This window comes from Rutidosis leptorrhynchoides, chromosome 1, assembly GCF_046630445.1.
Source record: "Rutidosis leptorrhynchoides isolate AG116_Rl617_1_P2 chromosome 1, CSIRO_AGI_Rlap_v1, whole genome shotgun sequence".
NCBI lineage: Eukaryota > Viridiplantae > Streptophyta > Magnoliopsida > Asterales > Asteraceae > Rutidosis > Rutidosis leptorrhynchoides.
Window position 1 is genome coordinate 490,182,715 of NC_092333.1, and position 19,190 is coordinate 490,201,904.

Sequence of the window (19,190 nt, forward strand, 5' to 3'; positions counted from 1 at the left end):
GTTCTTGTTCATGAAACATTTCCGGTTCGGGCTCTGGTTGTCTGGACGATGATGCACCGTCCGTATCTGTATTTCTCTGCAAAACACATTAAACACAAAATTTGTGCATCCAAATATGCATTAGTGTTAGCAAAATAATAACTTGAAACAATTATGATGACATGTTCAATTCATAACACATTTTATACACATTTTCTTAACAATAACAATTCTACACTTTTACATACGAAAATGTGTACAATGTTTTATCACATTTAAACTCTTAAACATGTCAACAATAATCATTATAGCAATTAAACACATGTTACATGGCATTCAAATCAAACTAGTGCCCATTTTCATATTTTTGTCAAGTCTACACTTTGTCAAATAAGCATATATGAAAAATGTACATCAAGTTCATAAGCATTTATCTCAAATAACATGCCAAAATAATCACTACTAGCAATTAAACAAGTTTAAAATGGCCTTTACATTAAATTATCCAAGTTCATGAATTTTTTTAGACTTAAAAAGTCTACTTTAATTCTCAAAAACATGTTTAGGCTCAAAGTTTGGATCAATTAACTACCTAAACATGTTACACTACTTAATTTAGCAACAATTCATGACAAAAATCGGCCATAACCTGTTTATATCAAAAAGCCCCAAATTGCTCAAGAACACAAACCCTAGATTCTTAAAAATTTGAAGTTTTTAGCTTCAATTCATGTTAAATAGCTTCTATCTAGGATATACATGCATAATATAACAACAATTTAGCTCTAATTACACCTAAATTTAACAAAATCAAAATATAAAATTTCTAGCTCAAGAACACAAAAATTCGAATTTAAAGAGATTAGGGGTGAAATCTTTACCTTTCTCCTGAAGGGGTTGAGACTACTGAATCTAGGCATGATTGTTGTGAAGTTTTGCAAGAAATTTGGTGAAAAATGATGAATTTTTGAGAGGGTTTTGGAGTAAGTTCGTGTATGTGTGTGTATTTGTGAGAGACAGAGGCAGATTCGCTGGATAAATGAAACTGACCAGATTTCTTTATCCATGCGAGTCGCATGGTTTCCTGCCCATCCCCATGCGACTCGCATGGGGGTATTTTCCAGGTATTTTTTTTTTTTTTTTTTTTTTTTTTAATGTAAAACCTTATACTTTTAAAACATAAAATTTAATAAAATTTAAAAATTTTGTTTCTTTTTAAGACGAGGTCGTTTCGGGACGATGCCCTAGTCCGTCCTTCGACAAAATTTTAAAATTTGTCAATTTCAAGCAATTGTTTTAAAAGCTTAGATTTTTGGATTTTTTTTAATTTTTTTGGCATACTTTAAATCAATAAGATTAAAAATAATGATAATAAAAGTTCTCGTCCCTCCCTCGGGTAAAGCAATTTCGGTTCAAAGACCTAGTCTTCAACTTACGACGAATTTTAAAAATCATATTCTTAACTTAATGAGATAAAGTAAATTTTTGTTTTTAAATTCACACAACTTAAATATAAAATTCAAAATTAATATTAAAAATTCACACCAAACTTAAAATTTGAAATGCATAAAATTAAAATTTCATATTTTAAAAATTAAAAATTCACACCAAACTTAATTTAAAAATTCATATTATAAATTCATACCAAACTTATATTAATTTTTTCAAATATTTACAATTTTAAATATATTGTTTTTACAAAATTTACAATATTAATTTAAGATTTAAATATTAATTTTAAAAATATGGTAAAAATAAAATTAAAAATCTTTTTGTCTTTTTATCCCACTTTAATCAATCAAATATTATCAAAAATATGCGCCCCTCTTTTCGGTAAAGTAATTTCGGTTCCAAGACCTAATTTAACTCATGACAAATTTTTGAAATATTTTGGGTTGATTGATTAAAGATATTTATACCTTAAGAATAAACGTTAAATTTCGCAGTGATGTAATAAATTTTTGAATGATATCAATAATTTCGGTCGCCAAACCTAATTTTATTCAATACCAATTTAATACTTTTTAGCGAACAAATTAGCGTTTATTATCAAAAGGTTAAAAATAAAAATAAAAATAAAAACTGTACAGACATTCCTGTGAAATAGATTTCTTAGTTATATGATCTATTCCATTCATAAGATAGTCGGTTTAATTGGTTTTCCATGGCTGCATAGGCGTAACCTCGAGCATTCAGTATCTTTTCTTCTAAACATATGAACGGTCCGTCTCTGCATAAAGTAACAAATTCGGTATTTGAATAGGTTTGATTATTTGAACATTTACCTCCATGTGACCATTTTCCGCATTTGTGACATCGTTCTAGGTGTCGTGCTCTTCTTTTCGCTGCGGATTTTGATTTTCCTTTACCAAATTGTATCTTATTATCTTCGCATCTGGATCCTTTTCTAACTCCGTCCATTCTTTCTCTGATTACTGATACTAATTCGCTCGGTAGTATGTCATTATTACGTTTAGTGATCAAAGCGTGTAGCATTAGACCATGGTTTAGTTCACAGGCAGTCTTCATTTCGAAGAAACCTCAAAAAAATAAAAATTCAGAATGGGGGGAGAAGACTAGTTCTTTAGGGTCTGCTAGGGAAAGACCATACGTGTTCCATTTTCGAGAACTACACGAAAACAGACAATCTAACTCTAACAGAAATACATATTATCCTTTAAAGACTTGATTCTCCCCACACTTAGTTAGCTGTGGTGTCGAAATTGTGATTAACTTCGTTGTCGACTTCCATCGGACCATGTATGTAATGTTTAACTCTGTGACCATTAACTTTAAATTCAATCCCATTTGAATTTATCAATTCTATCGTTCCGTATGGGAAAACTCTTTTGACTATGAATGGTCCAGACCATCTTGATTTCAATTTTCCAGGAAATAGCTTGAATCGTGAATTGAAAAGAAGAACTCTGTCTCCTTCTTTAAATTCTTTTGAACTTCTGATTCTTTTATCATGCCATTTCTTCGTTCTTTCTTTATAGATTAACGAATTTTCGTATGCTTCATGTCTTAATTCTTCTAATTCGTTTAGTTGACTTAATCGTAGACGTCCGGCTTCATGTAAATCAAGATTACATGTCTTCAAAGCCCAAAATGCTTTGTGTTCAATTTCTACTGGAAGATGACATGCTTTTCCATAAACAAGTCTAAAAGGTGTGGTTCCAATTGGAGTTTTGTAGGCTGTTCTAAAAGCCCAGAGTGCATCCTCCAATTTAATGGACCATTCCTTCGAATTTGATCCTACGGTTTTCTCTAGAATACGTTTTAAAGCTCGGTTGGTATTTTCAACTTGTCCACTTGTTTGTGGATGATATGCGGTGGAGATTTTATGAGTTACTCCATATCTTTTAAGAACTTTCTCAAGTTGATTATTACAGAAATGAGTACCCCGATCACTTATTAAAGCTTTCGGTGTTCCAAACCTTGCAAAAAGACGTTTTAAAAAGTTGACTACAACTCGTGCATCGTTAGTTGGGAGAGCTTGTGCTTCCGCCCATTTAGATACATAATCAATGGCTACGAGTATATATAGATTATTATGAGATTTTGGAAATGGACCCATAAAGTCAATACCCCAAATGTCAAATACTTCACATACTTGGATGACATTTTGTGGCATTTCATCACGTTGACTTATTTTTCCGGCCCTTTGACATGCATCACAGGATTTGCAAAGAAGGTGTGCGTCTTTGTAAATTGTAGGCCAATAGAATCCAGCTTCATAAACTTTTCTTGCTGTTAGTTGAGGCCCATAATGCCCTCCTGTTGGTCCTGTGTGACAATGGTTTAAAATTTTACTAGCTTCATCTCCAAATACACATCGGCGTATTATTCCATCGGGACAACTTTTAAACAGATGTGGATCTTCCCAGAAATAGTGTTTTATATCACTGAAGAATTTCTTTCGTCTTTGGTACGATAATCCTTTTTCAAGGAATCCACAAACTAAGTAGTTTGCATAGTCTGCAAACCATGGGATTTCTTTATAATCTATCTTCAATAGATATTCATCAGGAAAGTTGTCTTGTATGGCTGATTCATTCAGAACTTCTAATTCGGGATTTTCAAGACGAGAAAGATGATCAGCGGCGAGATTTTCTGCTCCTTTTTTATCTCGGATTTCAATATCAAACTCTTGTAAGAGTAAGATCCAACGGATTAATCTTGGTTTAGCATCTTGTTTTGAAAATAGGTATCTAAGAGCAGAATGGTCGGTATAGACCACCGTTTTTGCTAGAACGAGATATGATCGAAATTTGTCAAAAGCAAAGACAATAGCAAGGAGTTCTTTTTCAGTAGTTGTATAGTTCGTTTGTGCTCCTTGTAATGTCTTACTAGCATAATATATAGGTTGAAATCGTTTTTCAATCCTTTGTCCTAAAACGGCTCCCATTGCAAAATCACTTGCATCGCACATTAGTTCAAATGGTAGATTCCAATTTGGTGTTATCATGATCGGCGCATTAGTGAGTTTTTCTTTAAGAATATTAAAAGATTTGATACATTCATCTGAAAAGATGAATGGCGCATCCTTTTCTAGGAGTTTATTCATAGGAGTGGCAATTTTAGAGAAATCTTTTATGAAACGTCGGTAAAAACCGGCATGCCCTAGAAAACTCCTAACTCCTCTAACATTGGTGGGATGTGGAAGTTTAGCAATTACATCTACTTTAGCTCTATCCACTTCAATTCCTTCTTTTGAAATTTTATGTCCAAGAACGATGCCTTCTTTAACCATGAAATGGCATTTCTCCCAATTAAGTACTAGATTTGATTTTTCGCATCTAATTAGCATTCGTTCTAGATTAACTAGACATGATTTAAATGTATCACCGAAGACTGAAAAGTCATCCATGAATACTTCCATGCATTCTTCTATCATGTCGTGAAAAATCGCCATCATGCACCTTTGAAAGGTTGCAGGGGCGTTGCAAAGTCCAAATGGCATGCGTTTGTAAGCAAAAGTACCATAAGGGCACGTGAATGTGGTTTTCTCTTGATCTTCGGGTGCTATTGGAATTTGAAAATATCCGGAAAATCCATCTAGAAAACAATAGTAACTATTTCCGGCTAATCTTTCCAACATTTGATCTATGAAAGTTAAGGGAAAGTGATCTTTTCTGGTGGCGTCATTTAATTTTCTATAATCAATACATACAAGCCATCCTGTTACAGTCCTAGTAGGAATAAGCTCATTTTTCTCATTTGTAATGACAGTCATGCCACCCTTCTTAGGCATGCATTGAACTGGGCTTACCCATGGACTATCAGAGATTGGATATATCAAACCTGCATCTAGCAGTTTAATAATCTCTTTCTTAACTACATCTTGCATATTAGGATTTAGTCTTCGTTGGCGTTGCACATACGTTTTATGACCTTCTTCCATAAGGATTTTATGTGTGCAATACGAAGGACTTATTCCTTTAATATCATGAATCTTCCATGCAATGGCTGGTTTATGAGCTTTCAACACAGAAATGAGTTGTGATTTTTCATTTTCAGTAAGAGAAGACGATATTATTACAGGTAATTCAGATTCACCATGTAAATAAGCGTATTCCAAATGGTTTGGAAGTGGCTTTAACTCTAATTTCGGAGGTTCTTCTATCGATGATTTATATCGATATCTGTCTTCTTCTTTTAGCATTTGAATTTCTTCTGTTGTTGGTTCATATCCATTAGCTATAAGTGTAGCTAACATTTCAGCTTCATCAATTGGTTCATTACCTTCTCCTAAAGAACATTCTCCTGTTCCTTGTAATTCTGGAAATTCTTCTAATAATTCTGCATGTGTATCTATAGTTTGAATATAATAACATGTATCATCTGCAGATTGTGGCTGTTGCATTGCTCTATCAACTGAAAAGGTAACACTCTCATCCTCTATACTTAGGGTCAGTTTCTTACCGAACACGTCTATCATTGCTTTAGCCGTGTTTAAGAATGGTCTTCCTAATATGAGAGGAACTTGAGAATCTTCTTCCATGTCCAAAACAACAAAATCTACTGGAAATACTAAAGTACCAACTTTAACTAGCATGTTCTCCATTATCCCTCTAGGATATTTTATTGATCTATCGGCTAGTTGTATGCTTATTCTGGTTGGTTTCAATTCTCCAAGGTCTAGTTTAGCGTATAGTGAATACGGCATTAGATTTATACTAGCACCTAAGTCTGCCAATGCTTCTATTGAACTAAGACTACCCAGAAAACATGGAATTGTGAAACTTCCTGGATCAGATAATTTTTCTGGTATCTTATTCAACAGCACTGCTGAACAATTAGCATTCATAGTAACAGCCGAGAGTTCTTCCATTTTCTTTCTATTCGTGATTAGATCTTTCAAGAATTTAGCATATCTTGGCATTCCTGAAATCACATCAATGAAAGGAAGATTTACATTTATCTGTTTAAACATATCCAAGAATTTGGATTGCTCGGCTTCAAGTTTTTCCTTCTTCATTTTACTCGGATAAGGAAGTGGTGGTTGGTATGGTTTAACATAAGGTTTATCCTTAACTGTGTTATTTTCATTAACCTTTTCAACTACCGGTTCTTTTTCCTTATCTTGATCAGGTTGTGGTTCTTGTGGAGTAGGAATAGTTTCATCAGAAGTTACAGGTATTTCAGGTGGTTTAAGTGTTGTACCACTTCTTGTGGTAATAGCTTTAGCTGTTTCATTCCGGGGGTTAGCATTTGTATCACTAGGTAGACTTCCCGATTTTCTTTCACCTATTAACCTTGCTAGGTTACTTACTTCTTGTTCCAGATTTTGAATAGAAGCTTGTTGATTTCTAAATGCTTGAGCATTTTGTTCATTGGTTTGTTTTTGAGATGTGAAAAACTGCGTTTGAGTTTCAACTAGCTTCGTCATCATATCTTCTAAATTCGGCTTTTTATCATCGGTTTGTTGTGGTGGTTTGTTTTGAAAATTCGGTCTTTGCTGATTGTAAGTATTATTGGATACTTGTTGATTGCTAGGACCTTGTTGGTTGTTGTATGGAATATTTCGGTTATAATTCTGGTTTTGATTGTAAATCGGTCTTGGCAGTTGATAATTATTCTGATAATTATTTCCAGGCCTTTGGTTTATGTATGAAATATTCTCTCTTTGTTCCATTGTTAATTCAATACTGAGACAATCTTTTGTCAAATGTGGTCCTCCACACTGCTCACAACTAATTCGTATAGCATGAATATCTTTAGTCATCTTTTCCATTCGTCTCTCGAAAGCATCTATCTTTGCCGAAATGGAATCTAAGTCATGGCTAGAATCGGCTCTAGCTGCTTTAGATGATCTAATGATATCTTTTTCTTGGTGCCACTCATGTGAGTGGGAAGCAGTGTTATCAATAATTTTGTAAGCATCAGTTTCGGTTTTCTTCATAATAGAACCACCAGCTGCTATATCTATATCTTTCCTTGTAGTGATGTCGCATCCTTGGTAGAATATTTGTACTATTTGACAGGTGTCTAAACCATGTTGCGGACATCCTCTTAATAACTTTCCATATCTTGTCCACGCCTCATATAGAGTTTCATTTGGTTTCTGTGTGAACGTAACAATTTCTGCTTGAAGTCTTACGGCTTTAGATGCAGGAAAAAATTGTTTAAGAAATTTGTCAACTAAAACGTCCCATGTATCAATCGCCCCTTCAGGTAACGATTCCAACCAATCTTTGGCTTCTCCCTTTAAAGTCCAGGGAAATAACATGAGATATATCTGTTCATCCTCCACTTCTCGTATTTTAAATAGTGTGCAGATCCTATTAAAGGTACGTAGATGTTCATTTGGATCTTCCTTCGGCGCACCACTAAATTGGCATTGATTAGTCACCATGTGTAGAATTTGTCCTTTGATTTCATAATCTGGCGCATTAATGTCTGGATGAGTAATTGCGTGACCTTGGCCAGTGCGTTTAGCTCTCATTCGGTCTTCCATACTTAAAGGTTCCAGATTCTCCATAATTGAATTTGTTGAATCGGTATCACTAGATGATTCTGTTTTAATAGTTCGTTCTTCAACAATCTCTGTTTGAATGATTGGTGGTTCCGGAGGAAAGTTTAATGGTTCAGGATCTACGAACCGTTCCTGAATATTCTCTGGATTCTCAATTGTGAGGTCGGGTTCAAAAAATGGATTATCGGAAATTTGAACTGAAGTACTTGGTTGACTAGATGACGATTCTAAAGAAAAATCAACGGCGGTTATATTTGTTAAACGATGTCTTGATCGAGTTACAGGTGGTGAACGTACAAAAGGTGATGAACGTCTTGCTCGGTGCATTCACAGAATATCCTATTAGTTTTTAAAAGGAAAGAAAAATTATAATAAGTTATCCAATCAATAGACTTTTCTAATTTTGCCCACGTTTCGAATAGCCAAAAGATGCAGCAGAGGGGCAGGATTCGTTTGGTCTCAATATAATTGAGGACTGTTTGGCTCCAATAACCCGGTCCACGTACAAATCCAACTATTACTACGAACCAGAAAATTTTGATGTCTATTAATTTAACCACTTAAAATAAATTTTCGTAATTTTAAGAAATTTAGATAAGAAGTAGAAAAAATTCTAAGTCCTAAAACTAGAATAGCGAGAAATAAGAAAGAAAAAGAGTTCGTCGAAAAAAAATCGAAAAAGGAAAAATAATGGTTGAAAAATAAAAGGTGACGGAAAAATAAAAGAAACTTAAAAAAAAAAAAATACTTAACTAACCTAACCTTATTACTACAACTAACTTAAAATTATAATCGCAAATTGAAATTACTAATTGGAATGATAATTGGTACATAGTAAAAGGTGTCTAAAAATATTAAAGCTTATAGGAAAAACTAAATCCCAAATGGAAATAACTTAAAAAGAAACTAAAACTTAAAAAGGCGTCGCAAAATTCTAAAGCACCTAAATCTTAGTCTAAAGAAAAAGCACTTAAGGAATTCTACGGCAAAGCCTAAAAATCTAGGAGTAAAAATAACTATAGCAAAAACTAAGTTTAAAATTAAATATGAGCTAAAAATACAAATATTACGCTACAACGATTAAAAAGGGACAAAATATAAAAATATACAAAAAGTTGTAAAAAGTATAATTTTTATAAAAATATTATTTTTATATTTTATAATGAAAGTATTAAGTTTATAATAAATAAAACTAGTTTAAAAGTAATATAAATAAAATAAACTAAAAACTTAATTATAATAATAATAATAAGATTAGGGTTTAATTAATAATAATAAAATAATATCCGTAATAAATGCGTGATTAGGGTTTGGTTGTGGCCTGGTCAAACCCCTCATGCGAGTCGCATGGAATAAGGGGGTGGGTCATGCGAGTCGCATGGACACCCTGAACTGGTTCAATTGGACTGGTTCAAATGACAGGTCACGTAATTATTTAATATTTATTTTTAATTTCTATTTTATATATAATATAAGATATAAATATATAATTTAAATAAAAACTTAATAAAATACTAAAATAAAATACTTTAATATTTTGTAAATAATAAAGAAAAACTTAAAATACACTTTAAAATATGTTTTTTTTTTTTTTTTTTTTAATTTTTAAACAAATATAAATTTTACAAAAACTAATTATAACTTAAAAATTAAAAATATGGCGTTTCGCTTCGGCGAATTCCCCGACAGCGGCGCCAAAAATACTTGATGTCGTACGAGGTGTATACAAAATAGCTTATATTTTACTAGGAAAATACTATTAAATACGATACAATTTTACACAAGATATTTATTTATTTATAGAATGGAAATACTTAAACCTTGCTACAACACTTATAGGCAGTGTACCTAATCGTACAGTAGTGTAGTTTTTAGTAAGTCCGGTTCGTTCCACAGGGAAATCTTTAAACAAAGCTCAACGCTATATTAGTTTACTTTTATAAAAATACAAACATATATATAAGTAATATTATTATTATAAAGGGGGGTTTTTACCGTTTAATGACCGGTTTGTCGATTTTAAAACTTTAGTCGCAGTTAAAACCTAATGTAAAATATAAAATAAATAAAAGACGTAATTTAAAGCGTAAAGTAAATAACGATAATGAAATTGCGAATAATAAAAGTGTGATAAAATAAACTTGCGATAATTAAAAAGTACGATAATTAAAAGTGCGATTAAATAACAATAAATAAAAGTGCGATAATTAGAAGTGCAATTAAATATAAAATAAAGGAAATTAAATATGAAATAAAAGAATTATGCTTATTTAAACTTCCGTAATCATGATGTTTGACGTGTTGATTTTAGTTTTATGCCCATGGGTTAATTGTCCTTTGTCCTGGATTATTCAATATGTCCGTCTGGTTTTTGTCCATAACAGTCCATCAGTCATAAATATAAAGTGCGAGTGTCCTCGTCAAATTATTATTATACCCGAAGTTAAATATTCCAACTAATTGGGGATTCGAATTGTAACAAGGTTTTAATACTTTGTTTAATGAATACACCAGGTTATCGACTGCGTGTAAACCAAGGTTTTACTACTTTGTTAACAATTACACCAATTACCCTTGAATGTAATTTCACTCCTGTTTTAATTATTCTAGTGGCTATTAATCCATTCCCGTGTCCGGTTAAATGAACGATTATTCGTACATATAAATACCCCGCCCATCGTGTCCGATCGAGTTTATATGGTAATTTATAGGGACGCCCAATTGTAAATCTTTATATTAACATTAACAAACTTTCATTTAGTTAAACAAATATAAAGCCCATTAATAGCCCATAGTCTAATTTCCACAAGTGTCGTTCTTTTGTCCAAACCTCAATTATGGTACAAAGCCCAATTACCCAATTTTAGTAATTAGCCCAACATCATGATTACTTCGTTTTAAATAAGCATAATAATAACTTAGCTACGAGACATTAATGTAAAAAGGTTGAACATAACTTACAATGATTAAAAATAGCGTAGCGTTACACGGACAGAATTTCGACTTACACCCTTACAACATTCGCTAACATACCCTTATTATTAGGATTTAAAATTAAAATTAAAATTAAAATATAAATTATATATATATTACGTATATATTGAGAGAGAGATAGATATTATGTTTAAAACTCGGCAGAAAACTGGCTTTATATAGGACCTGACCAGCATTTTCACTCCATGCGACTCGCATGGATTTTGTGCTTCTGGCCATGCGAGTCGCATGGCCACCCTGGATCCAGCCAAATTGGTTTGTTTTCTTCTTGCCGACGTAATATAATAATAATATATAATATAATATATAATTATATATAATTATATATATATTATATTATATTCTTGTGCATAGTAGACTAGATATTTTTGGTCCGTTGCGTCGGGCGTTTCTTCTTGGCTCAGGTCCCGGTTCCGGATTTTCGGACGTCTTCGCGTATTATTTTATATCGTGTACTTTGCGTCTTGTAACTTTGTACTCTTGTCATTTTGAGACGTTCCTCATCAATATTTTGAACCTTTTTAGTTGTCTTTTGTACTTTTGAGCTTTTTGGTCGTTTGCGTCTTCAATTCGTCGAATCTGTCTTTTGTCTTCACCTTTTATTTTTTAAACGAATATCACTTGTAAATAGAACAATTGCAACTAAAAGCTTGTCTTTCTTGAGGAATAATGCTATGAAATATATGTTCGTTTTTAGCATTATCAATGACAATACAACATTATATGTATACAATATATATATATATATATATATATATATATATATATATATATATATATATATATATATATATATATATATATATATCGAATAACATAATTTGCTTACGCTTACAACACAATAACCAAGGTTAACCAATTGCACAAGGGAATGGCGCTCGCGAAAACGCCATCGGTGTTCATAACATCCGTTAGGGTACTTAACACCTCGTATCACTAACCCCTAGGGTGGCACCTTAACACCTCGGCACTTCACCCCGAGTGGCATCTTAACACCTCGATGCTTCACTCATTATATTATGGAGTGGTGTCTTAACACCTCGACACTACACCCCTAGGTGGCATCTTAATACCTCGATGCTTCACCCCGAGTGGCATCTTAACACCTCGATGCTTCACTCATCACGTGAAACGTGGTGTCTTAGCACCTCGACACTACACATTTCACGCCACAACAAATAGATACATTATATACCTACACATATAATTATTCCACTCACTATATTAACCCTTCGTCATTGGGGTTATATAAGTCAACATCACAAGCCCATGTGATAACGTACACACAAAGTGTGCACCTCGCCAAAGTGGTCAACCAAAACGCACAACCGTGCCAATTGGACCTATACACAAGTCCAACAATTCCACCTATACGAGAAGCGAGCTCTATAAGCGAGAACCCTTTCTCCCGACCCGCACCCATCCTACACATACATATGCATATAGGATATTAACACTCACCTTGTTGCCTTGATGAACGCTTCTGAAATAATTCGCAACTCGCCGAAGAAATGTACCTATTCCATTATCATAAATATCACAACACAATTAGGATGGATTTACAAACCAACCCAATTCGACACTTAGTGCAATTTTGACCCAATTGCACTTCCAAGCACAAACCGTGCCCAAACTAACCAATGATCACTAAAACAAGTGAGAATGGTCCTAATATGCCAATTAAACCCAAACACAAGTGTTAAACACTTATCGTTCTCAAAATCGCCCATAAACCCTAATTTTGACCCATAAAGTCAAAATCTCACCATTTACAAGTTTTGACACCAAAACGTATTTAACTCGGTTTCATACTTCAACATAATCCATTTTAAGTTTATAAACCTCATCGAATCGACATTCAGGTTATAATCATCAACAAACTCTTATTTCGACTCTAGTCAAAATTAGTCAACCACAAGAACCCTAAAAGTCTCCAAAACATCAATAATCACTAATACTAGTGATTATACACCATTCTCAAGTCTTATACTTGGTTAAATCATTAACCAACCCAAAATCCGCCTTTAACACTTACAAACCCGAATCTTGGTGTTAATTTCCAATTAACAACTAAATGGGTTCCATCTATGAATCATACAATCAAAAGCCCCAAAATTGAATGATGAACACGAAAACGAAATTCGGAGTTAGAGGTTACCACTAGTATCACCGTGTAACTAAGAACGAGGAGAACAAACTTTTCTACTACGCCAAAGATCAAAACCCGCTTCTTCCTTTCCAAAAATCCCTTAGAATCAAATGGGGTGTTTGAGTTTTAGTGAGAAAATGAAAAGAAAAGGAAAAAGAATTAAGGAAATGAAATGGGGGGATGAGGTTAAGTCCTCAAATCTGGCTCAAACACAAAAAGACCAAAATGCCCTTTTAAAAGCTCTAAAATAACAAAAGGAGTCTGCCAGCGACATATGGCGCGGCGCGCCATAAACCTGCGCGGCGCGCGACTGGGCAGAATTAGAATCCAGGTCTTTCAACTCTCCCCCACTTAAAATCGATCACGTCCTCGTGATCTTCACCACTTAACCAATCCGGACCCACTCAACGGTCCTCAATCATAAGTCCCAATCCGAACTTTCCTAGACAATTCTTCCCAATGAATCACCTTTAACAACTAAATCGTCACCCGCGATTTATCAAATCTACCAACCGAGCACTAAAACCTTGCTCAATCCCTCACATCGGGAAAAACTCGACCAATCTCGAACCGAGATATCAATTCCTTAGCGTACCTTTACCAAGGACCACGCTAAAAGCGACCAAGTCTCAACCTAAAGTCAACAATCCGAACGTTGAAGATCGAACCACATGAATCCTTACGGATTATACTTACCACTAAACATCCTTTGTAGTGCGCAATACAACCAATACGCCACTATCCTAACATCATATGAGCGAAACACGACTATCGCAATCACTAATCATACAACATGGTCCTCACGATCCCACCATCGGTGTATAAAACCACCGATAGATCACACCACATGGTCCTTACGAACCCACCATCGGTGTATAAAACAACCGATAGATCACACCACACCGGATGAAGTCAGCAGACCCCGTCAACGTTCATGCTTAACCGATATAACACTACACCCATGATGAAGTCAGCGGACCCCGAAGGTCATACTTCACCAATCAACGATCTCATGATGAAGTCAGCGAACCCCGAAGGTCATGCTCCACCAATCAACGATCCCATGATGAAGTCAGCGGACCCTGAAAGTCATGCTTCATCAATCAACGATCCCATGATGAAGTCAGCGGACCCCGAAGGTCATGCTTCATCATTCAACGCCCTTTTTGGCCTCGAACGACGAGTAGCGTAACATCGCGCTCTACTACGCCATAGTGAATCCTAACGGATACCACTAACCATTCACACAATCGAGCAAGAACCACCTATATCAAACATAGGCACAAAACATTAATTCTCTAAAAGAGGATCCGATACGCACATCCCTTAACCGAGGGATTTCACCTTGCTCGCCATACCCGTCCATTATCTCTCAACGAGATTTACCACATTACCACCTTGGTGATAATTCAAATCCAAAATCATAGGTACAATTTAACCGAAATTGTACTCTACCACAAATCGACCAAATCTAGGTCCCGACACAAATTTCGGATCTACCAAAAGCATTGTCCGAAATCTCACACTAAAACCTCGGCGTGCGGGAGTGTAACTCCCCCAATTGGAACTACGTTCCATAACCGCATCTCGTACACCCACACAATGCTACCAAAGGTAGACTTTACCAATAATTGGGTTCACACGGCCCATCACCATGTCTTGCTTCAACTTTGAGCATACCAAGGATCCTAACCTATCCTTAAACACTTAGAACGAAAAGTGTACCACAAATTACACGAATTATACGCTCGCAATCATCCAATTGCTTTAGTTTGTCGAATTCCACCTAGTCACTCATGTACCTAAGGGTTTCTCCTCGGTACCCTAAGTACAATGTAACCGCGACACAATCGGAGTCGAACACCACACTAGTAGGTATAAAAGAGGCACCAAATGTTGCGTCACGTAGACTCCTTTACCAACATACATCGAGATCAACACTCGATTTCTCGGGTTTCATCCCACCCGTCGAACCTCATGGTTCATCAACTTCAACTCAAAAGCGAAACGCGCTTAACAACTGAACACCAAAACTCATTTCCATGGCTTGGTAGAAACATTTCCCAAATACTAAGGAATGCTTGGTTGCACCAAGTCTTACGCCCTTCGCTCAACAATCAAACGCCACCATAGGGTACTTCCATTAGGAACGTAACCCTTAACACCAACATACACAACACCATGCATTTAACAACCAAACTCAACGACACTTAATAAATAATCAAAGGACATATTTATTAAAACAAAACGTACCTTAACGTCTCCTTGTCGCACCCGTCCCCGCTAACTTGGGACATTCCGACTTACGATGTCCTTCTTTTTGGCAAATGAAGCACCCCATGCCATCACCCTTTGGTACCGAACATTCCCAAGACTTGTGACCCCTCACACCACAATTGTAACACTTAGATGCACTAGAATCCGATATACCCGTCCGTGTACCACCCGTGCTCACGCTCGGACCCTTAGTCCTCTTACTTGGAGCACCATAAGAAGCAACCCTTCTCTCACTTGAAGGTTCACCTACCTTCGATCGTGAATACAACTCGAAACCTCTAGCCGCGGCGAATAACTCCGCAAACGATTTCGCCTGAACTCTGCTAATCTTACTCTTCAAGTCATCCTTCAAGGTTCGATAGAAATCCGGCATCAACAAATGATCATTCCCCAAATACTCTGGGCAAAAACGAGCCTTCGCCATAAAGGTCGTCTTGAGAGTATTTAAATCCATAGAACCTTGTTGCAAATCTCGCAACTCATTACGCATTTTCGACAAATCGGCTGAAGTTCGGAACTCCTCGAAGAATTCCTTCTTAAACTCGTCCCATGATAAAGCCATAAACGTTTCAGTACCGATAAGATCAATCTTACCATCCAACCAATCCTTCGCCCTACCCCGCAACAAACTAGTAGCGAGTCTTATCCTCTTCTCGGGAGGGCAATCAATAGTACGAAAACACCCTTCGATATCTGAGATCCAAGTTATGCTTATCAAAGGATTCGGTTTCCCGTCATACATCGGGGGTTTAGTCCTCATGAAGCTCTTAAGACAACGCTCCATTTCACACTACTTTGAAGTTCAGAATACTTCCTATCCATTTCTTCTCGAAATGCACTCATTTACTCCGCAACGGCGGCCACAACTCTAGCGTTAAACTCAGCGTCGTTCGTCTCGATCCCATTTCCCGTCGCCATTCTAAGGAATGCAAAGCGATTAGACCACGAACGTATAAAATCACATGCACAACATCACCCCATCTTGCTAAACATTCGTTGTACATCACTTGTTAGACACGATTTGCACCCGTAATAAGGTTTGCAAGTCCTTATTACGCATACACGCCGTATCGACTCGTTAGTACAACGACCGCCTCGCTTGATGATATATGCAACCGCAAACACAAACCAAACATAACACAAGAATCATTATCACAGCACAATAGCATATTAATAATATCCGCATTACTAATATAAACGTTAGTCAACCTATAAACAAGGCACTAACTAAACCCATTCCGACCCGTAATCCTACAAGTCACGCAACAAATTAAGCACACACAAAAGTCTAAGTCTAGGCACCTATCTCAAGTCACCTAAATCCCTTAGACCATGCTCTGATACCACTTGTAACATCCCAACCCGTAATACAAACGATCACGAGGAAATATCAATTAAATTTTTTTTTTGCTGGAACAGCATATGGCGCGGCGCGCCATATGGCCACGCGGCGTGCCAAACTGGCCTGTCCAAAAAGTCATGAAATGCAAAAATGTTTGACCACTTCCCGACGTATTTAGACAAAACGCTTTTAACCATACATTAATATATGTAGAACTAACACATTCCATTAATAAAATTAGTTTTACGAAGACCGGGCCCACATCGGCCGTTTTACGACTTTCGTACGAAAATACAAGTTTTCAACCACATGATTTGTAATACAAAATAAAGGCCGAGCATGGCGATTGGGGATACGCTACCCAATCCTAATCAATCAAAAAGCAAGCCTTCTAAAGCAACTACGCAAGTCCACTAGTCCCCGCTTACCCGAGCCTCCGCATCCATGCAATCTATAAAAAAGTCAACAACGAGAGGGTAAGCTAACGCTTAGTGAGTGATAACATACTACATACATATATATGCATAAAATGGACACGCCACACAAAACCAAATACCGCATACCAGAGCATCCAAGCATAAAAGCAAGCTAGTCTAAGCATACCGTAAGATCACTAAGCAACGAGCTAAAGATACATCAACAAAATATAAGTTCACCAACAACGATGTGAACAATGCCAATAAGCTACTCCCGGAGGGTTAGCTACATCACGACAATACAACATTATATGTATACAATATATATATATATATATATATATATATATATATATATATATATATATATATATATATATATATATATATATATATATATATATATATATATCGAATAACATAATTTGCTTACGCTTACAACACAATAACCAAGGTTAACCAATTGCACAAGGGAATGGCGCTCGCGAAAACGCCATCGGTGTTCATAACATCCGTTAGGGTACTTAACACCTCGTATCACTAACCCCTAGGGTGGCACCTTAACACCTCGGCACTTCACCCCGAGTGGCATCTTAACACCTCGATGCTTCACTCATTATATTATGGAGTGGTGTCTTAACACCTCGACACTACACCCCTAGGTGGCATCTTAATACCTCGATGCTTCACCCCGAGTGGCATCTTAACACCTCGATGCTTCACTCATCACGTGAAACGTAGTGTCTTAGCACCTCGACACTACACATTTCACGCCACAACAAATAGATACATTATATACCTACACATAATATTATTCCACTCACTATATTAACCCTTCGTCATTGGGGTTATATAAGTCCACATCACACGCCCATGTGATAACGTACACACAAAGTGTGCACCTCACCAAAGTGGTCAACCAAAACGCACAACCGTGCCAATTGAACCTATACACAAGTCCAACAATTCCACCTATACGAGAAGCGAGCTCTATAAGCGAGAACCCTTTCTTCCGACCCGCACCCATCCTACACATACATATGCATATAGGATATTAACACTCACCTTGTCGCCTTGATGAACACTTCCGAAATAATCCGCAACTCGCCGAAGGAATGTACCTATTCCATTATCATAAATACCACAACACAATTAGGATGGATTTACAAACCAACCCAATTCTACACTTAGTGCAATTTCGACCCAATTACACTTCCAAGCATAAACCGTGCCCAAACTAACCAATGATCACTAACACAAGTGAGAATGGTCCTAATATGCCAATTAAACCCAAACACAAGTGTTAAACACTTATCGTTCTCAAAATCGCCCATAAACCCTAATTTTGACCAATAAAGTCAAAATCTCACCATTTACAAGTTTTGACACCAAAACGTATTTAACTCGGTTTCATACTTCAACTTAATCCATTTTAAGTTTATAAACCTCATCGAATCGACATTCGGGTTATAATCATCAACAAACCCTAATTACGACTCTAGTCAAAATTAGTCAACCACAAGAACCCTAAAAGTCTCCAAAATATCAATAATCACTAATACTAGTGATTATACACCATTCTCAAGTCTTATACATGGTTAAATCATTAACCAACCCAAAACCCGCCTTTAACACTTACAAACCCGAATTTTGGTGTTAATTTCCAATTAACAACTAAATGGGTTCCATCTATGAATCATACAATCAAAAGCCCCAAAATTGAATGATGAACATGAAAACGAAATTCGGAGTTAGAGCTTACCACTAGTATCACCGTGTAGCTAAGAACGAGGAGAACAAACTTGTCTACTACGCCAAAGATCAAAACCCGCTTCTTCCTTTCCAAAAATCCCTTAGAATCAAATGGGGTGTTTGAGTTTTAGAGAGAAAAGGAAAAAGAATTAAGGAAATGAAATGGGTGGATGAGGTTAAGTCCTCAAATCTGGCTCAAATGCGAAAAGACCAAAATGCCCTTTTAAAAGCTCTAAAATAACAAAAGGAGTCTGCCGGCGACATATGGCGCGGCGCCATAACCCTGCCTGGCGTGCGACT